Source organism: Rhinolophus sinicus, chromosome 5 (genome assembly GCF_057876585.1).
Source record: "Rhinolophus sinicus isolate RSI-liver-muscle chromosome 5, RSI-T2T, whole genome shotgun sequence".
Lineage (NCBI taxonomy): Eukaryota > Metazoa > Chordata > Mammalia > Chiroptera > Rhinolophidae > Rhinolophus > Rhinolophus sinicus.
In genome coordinates, this window is record NC_142505.1 from 88287222 (window position 1) to 88293776 (window position 6555).

The window sequence follows — 6555 nt, forward strand, 5'->3', positions numbered from 1 at the left end:
AAAACATTACTGATTGTCAGGGTTCATGGCTGGAGAGAGAGTGTGACAATAAAGAGGTGGCAGAAAAGTGTTAATTTGGAGTGATAGACACTTCTATATCGTGATCGTGGTGGTGGATATACATGAAATCTATTTTTACATTCAATAAAGTTTAAGAGAACTATGCACAAAGAGAAAAAAAAGTAGAATTCATTTTATATACGGGGGACTCCTAATACGGTATTTAGTTTAGTCAATAGTGGTATAACATCAATTGCCTATCAATACCATCTCAATTGGTTTTGACACAATACTATGGTTGTGTAAAGGGTTATCATTTATGAAGGTAGTTCAAGACTATACGGGAAGTCACTATTACTTATGCAATTGTTGTGAATCTAAATTCAATTCAACATAAATATATTTAACAAACACAGAAAATAGATACATAGTTTTCAGGGATTGGGGGTGATGGAAGGAATTGACAACAAAACGGCACAAGATAATTTTGGGGGATGAAGACAAAACTTCTATTGCTTGTGGAGTTGGTTATGTCATTGTCTAAGTTTGTCAAACTTATAACCAAAAGAATTGCATTTTAGTATGTGTAAATTTACTTCAATAAACCTGAAACAAGTAAAACCGGTCAAACTTGAATAAGTATATCTTCTATACATAATTCTGTCAGGATTTACCTACACTTATTACTATTAGAACAATATTTTTGTTGTTGTTGTTTAGAACAGTGTGATTGGTAAACTCCTAAATCTGTTATGTTTTATTGAAAAATGTGATGTGGATGTGGAGACTAAGAGATGTGGTTCTTCTTCACAATTTTAAAGCATCCCAAGCATTTCTGAATCTTCAGATGGACACTGTGCCCCATTGTTAAAAGTGGAAAGTTCTTTATTATTTTGGTCCTTTAAAAATAATCCATCCTTAGTGGATTAAATGCCTTACTATTCAGTGCAAAATTATTTATCAAACAAATACCATAGACACGTGAATTTAAAAGTTTTGCCATGGCTCTTGATGTTAAAAGTCATTTCAAAGAATTCAACTAATATAATCTGTAGTTTGAAATGATGGTATTTGATGTGCAAATGAATCTTTTATCAAATGTTATTACCTTACATGATATATGGCTTTCGAATGCTACATTGTAGTTTAGAATAAATAAAACTTCAGATTTTTCATACTGAACAAGTTGAGTTAAAGTACACCTTTCTAGCTGCGTTTGTACTGATAGTTGTCTAAAGCATTTATTTAATTCTGGGTATTTTCTCTCTGTATATGTGTCTGGAGAGTGACAAGAGGCAAGAAGGACTCCTGGTGGTGACTCAGAAAAGAGCAGAGCAGATGCTTGTGAGTTGGATGCTTGGTGTAAGGAAGGAAACACAGGGGTCTTTCCTTGGTCTTCGCCACAAAAATACTTGTCTTAAGCCATTCTGTTCTCCCTGGACGTCTGGATTCCACATTCAACTCTTATTCCATAAGCTCCGGTTGCACAATTGAGAATGTTATATGAATGGAATAGATTACTTAGGGCAAGCTTCCCAGTTTATGTACTAACTGTCCTTTAGAATTGTGTGCTGTGAGGTGGCTTTTGCAATGATCAGCAAAACACAAAACTACTTGAAAGTGTGTGCCTTGTACAATTTGGTGTAATAGCCCTAATATACAGGAGTTGGAAGGACATAACAGCAGGAGAATTCTTGGAAAACAACAAGATGGCTCAGAAAATTTAATTTCTGTGTGTCCAATTCCTGGTTCTGAAAGCATTATGAAACAGATGGTATCTTGCTCCATTCGGACTCCCATAACAAAAATACCATAAGCTTGGTGCTTATAAACAACGTTTATTTCTCACAGTTCTGGAGGCTGGGAGTCCAGCATCATGGTGCCAGCAGATTCAGTGTTGGCTGAGACCCCACTTGCTAGATGGTCATCTTCGTTGGAACCTCACATGGTGGAAGGGACAAGCTAGCTCTCTGGGGGTCTCTTACATCAGAGCATTACTCCCAATCATGAGATCTCTGCCCTAATGCCATAATCACCTTGCAAAGACCCACCTCCCTACACAATCACCTTGGGGGTTAGGATTACAACACAGGAATTTGGAGGAGGAAGACGATCTCTCACTCTGTAGTAGATGGCAGTGATGACTTTGCATCCTGACATCCAGTTGGTTTGAGTGAGCACGCAGGATTGCATTCAATTCTCCCCTGGAGCTTAATAAAACCAGTGGTTAGTCTGCGTGTCACTCTTGGGACTGGAGGAGATACTTTGGTATCTAATGTCACTATTGGAGAATGGTTAATTGGGTAAAATTTTAGGTCATATTAGCAATAATACACATTGATTTTCTTTTACTTTTTGAAGTTAATTTTTCCACTATGATAGTAGTACCCAAAAGAGAGATATAGAGATGCAAAAGAAAAGAAAACCTTACTTAAATAAACCATAAGCAACTGATTTTAATATTTTGATACATTATCTTCTATTAAGATTTGTACAGCGATTCTGTACTCGTGTACTGATTTAGATAGTTTTATGATTATAAAAATAATAAATGCCTATAATGAAAAAAGGAAAGTAATAAAATGTGTCCGTTAGGATATGGAGAAACTCTATCCTCATGCTTTGTTGGTGGGAATGTAAGAAGCCATTTTGCTTAACAGGCTCTTAAAAAGTTCAACATATACCTACCATATGAAGCATCCATTCCACTCCTGCTATTTACCCAAGAGAACAAGAAAACACATATGTCTACCCAAATACTTGTGCATTAATGTTCATAGTAGCATTATTCATAATAGGCAAAAAGTAGAAACAATCCAAGTGCCCATCAACTGGTAAAGATATAAACACAATGTGGTTGATCATGAAAAATGGATTACCATTCATCATTTAATTTTAATAAACAACTGATACATGACATAAAGTGTATGAACTTACAAATCATTGTACCTAGTGAAAGAAGCAAGTATAAATGACTACATATCACTTTATTGATATGAAATGAGTGGAAAAGGCAAAATAATAGGGAGAGAATATATGTTAGTGATTGCTCGGGGATGGAACGAGGAAGAAGGATTAATTGCAATCAGGTCAGAAGACCATTTTTGGGGTAATGTAAATAATCTAAAATTGGATTATAGTGATGAATTCTTATCTCTGTATATTTACAAAAAAACATTGTATTACAACTAAAAATGATAAGTTTTTGGCAAGTTAACATCTCAATAAACCTCAGAAACAGTAATTTTAGTCAATAGAATGGAAGATCCTAGAGAATATTGAAATCTGATTTTCCTGACCATCTTATCCTTGTTGTCTGATATAGTACCTAACACATAGTAGGCTTTTATGTAATGTGTTGATGGAAAAAACACACACGTATGAATATACCATATTTACGGAAGAACTATTTTAGAAGCTTCTGTCAAGGTAAAGGCCATGCATCAAGGTGAATGTATTTTTATATTGTAATGAAAATGCTGCCTTAATTGTGAAAACAAAGATTCTAATGAAGATAAAATCATTTAATGTTTTTGAGTGAAACATTTAGGATTTTAAACTATGTTAGGTTTTATGTTATCAAATATATACTATGTAACAAATTAGTTTTCTAATTGTCATTCAATTTGAACATGGAGAATCAAAATCCTATATCACAAAATCTTAGAGCGGCCCGAAATGAACATCCTGTATTCCATCTGTGTTCCATAGGGTTTACCTGATCATTATTAATTTAAGGCCCTGATTGAGAAGGATCTACCAGTTCTACTTGCAGAATCCCCTTCAAAATGCGATCACATTAGAGCCATATGGATGTATGGTTTCATCAGAATTCAGCAAGCACGATAGTGATCAAATTTTAATTTTTATGAAGAAGTCTGTAGGGAAAGAAAGAGGGAAAGAAAAATAAATTCTTAAGCTAGCACTCCTTGGGAAGTGCACCGAGTGCTTCCCAATGAGAAGAATTTTGAACTTGGGACAGGGTGGAAAGGCCGTGCTCCACTTCTGTGAGTACCTGATCCCCACCTGTTCCCTGACCCTACACACCTCCTGTTGTGGGATAAGTGACCCTACCTACTTGTTCAGTCCTAACTCCTTCTTTTCCATACCTGAGAAAGGAGAGGATTAGGGATTGTGTTTGTGGTCTTCGAGAAAGAGATGTCAATTTGGGGATTTTAAGAAATGCAAAGATTTTATGAGAGAAAATAGAAAGGGGTCAGGAAAGCTGGTGGCACCTTCTAGTTTTGTGTCCTCCCTATTCCTCCATGATATCACCACACATACCCCCCCCCCCCCACACACGTAATTTTGTTGGTTTTCAACAGTTTTGGTAATTTGTGTAAATAAAACAATACTTTGTATTCTCATGTGACCTACATTTTACACATTTCTGTGACCTTTATATAGTCTGATATTTAAGCTGTAATTTGTTTTTTTAAATCCATAAATACAAGAAAATTAGCTTTTTAAAATTGATAATTGGATTGGCTCTTTTTTTCCTTTTCTTTTACTGGGATGAACATTTCTACTCTTTAAGCTTTAAGTTCTCTCAGAGGCTTGCATGCAGTAAGGTTGATGCCCCAAAATAGAATTATAAGGAAATAGGATATGCGCATTTTTCACCTTGTCACGATTATATCAAATGATATTTTATTGTTGACCAATATGCAATTTCTTAAATTTAGTGTATTGATAATACAGATTTTCACTTTTTGAAGACTCACCGCGTTTGCACATTTTGTTTGGTGAATTATCTTAAAATTTACAATACAAAAATGTTAATACTTTACCTTTTTAACTTCCTAAAGAATCAGTATTACCTTACACTGTTGTATCAATGAAAAGGAAGCTTCTGCAAAACAAAACAAAACAAAGGAAATAAAAAACACACAGAAGAAAATGATATAAAAGGAAAGTAAAAAAAAAAAATCTCTGGTACTAAGTGATCACATCTCTTAGTAGCAAAAATGTATGAAATTTGCCTGTATCAAAAATGAAAGTAACATGATTCTTTATGGCAGCAGCAAAACACTAAATGTGCAAAATAAAGCAAAGTCAAGAATGAGTTTTTAATTCCAAAATTAACCTTACTTTGTGAAAAATGATTTCATTATTTTTAATTATTCCCAACACCTTGCTTAAGAGATATCAATGTTTTTTTAACCTTTATAGTTGAGAGCCTAGTCAAGGGGAAAAATGCCTTGCCAAAGTCACTTAGATATGAAGAAAATAATCAGTTATTGGTGTAACGGTGTGCCTCTATCAATACCATACAGATTACCTTATTCTGAAACTAAAGGACCACCATAGCTTTAGGAAATATAACTTATTACCAAGGTTATCGATAAGTTGCATCCTTACACAAAGCCTTGAAATAGCAGGATCAGAGCTGGCAAACATCAAATCAGATTGTCAAGAAATACCAGAGGTAGAAGAGATCATTTCTCTTCACACTTTGCAATTAACACTAATGGAATGTAAGCCCCCAAAAGGAAAAAAAGAGTTTAGTTGAAGTTCTTGGGTTATAGATGAACAAAGACCTGAAAGCTACTGCTCATTCTAACCCACCATTCTGTCTCTACTTCTCTAATATGGGAAATAAGCAAAAGCGACCCACTGATGCAATTTAAAAAAGACAACTTGTAACATGCTCAGTTTTACATTACCAGTTTAAATATTCCAAACTTAATAAAAGCAGTCACAGCATTGTTTCCTGAATATCTAGGATATGTGAAATATTTCATTTACCTAAGACTGGAAAATTTACTCACCAGAACAAAGAAGTGCAAAGAAAATGATGAAAATAGCTTTGATCCATGAGGAGAAGAAAGGCATTTCATCAAGTCTGTGAATGAAACATTCAGAATGGTTTACCCAGGCTCGGGGACATATCCTTATTTTTCTATGAATAGACCAACAGAATCCACATTCCACATATGACACATTTCTTACTGGTAAAGGAACTGTTCCAATTCTCTAGATTCCTAGTTTAGGTGAACTGTTTCCTTTTTCTTCTCCCAACCCTCAGATTCAACAAGATGTAACAGTTCAACAAGACATAACATGTGACCTGAAGTCTCCATAGATACGTGAGAGAAAACCTGGACCAAAGCCTGTTTGCACATGCAGAAGGGGCTGCTTGCTGTCCCAGTCCATTAGGTCAGCTGATAGGAACCTAGCTCCATTTAAGGGAATGTGCACACTTGGAGCAGTCCTCACAGCAATGCTCCACACCAGGCTCCTCCCTAGATCCCCACCTGACCTACTTGCCACAGATAATGCCGACAGGCCCACAGCTCTTGCAATTGTGACTCTCTGGTTCACCTTAACTCCTCAGTCTATTTCATCCACCTAAGTCACTTTTATTGATATGTAAGTGAGGAGCTTAATGAGGAAACATAGAAGGTCTCAGGGCAGACAAAGCACAGAGGTATTTTGTGTTCTCCCAGGGGACTGAAGAGTAAGTAGGTCATGAGACATACTTCTCAATAGATCTTCCCTCAGCAGGAGGCTTGAGGACAACTTGATCCGATGAATAGAGGTATGAGGAACGTA

General features: G+C 35.6%; 1 long non-coding RNA gene across 1 annotated transcript; it reads right to left on the reverse strand.

Moving 5' to 3' along the window:
- Window positions 1-4790: 4790 nt before the first annotated feature.
- LOC141567125 (uncharacterized) lies at window positions 4791-6111 on the reverse strand. Its single transcript, XR_012489519.1, has 3 exons — window positions 5953-6111; window positions 5772-5845; window positions 4791-4852 (listed from the first exon to the last, which is right to left on the reverse strand). It is a non-coding gene; the product is annotated as an uncharacterized LOC141567125 (long non-coding RNA).
- Between the last annotated feature and the right edge of the window lie 444 nt (window positions 6112-6555).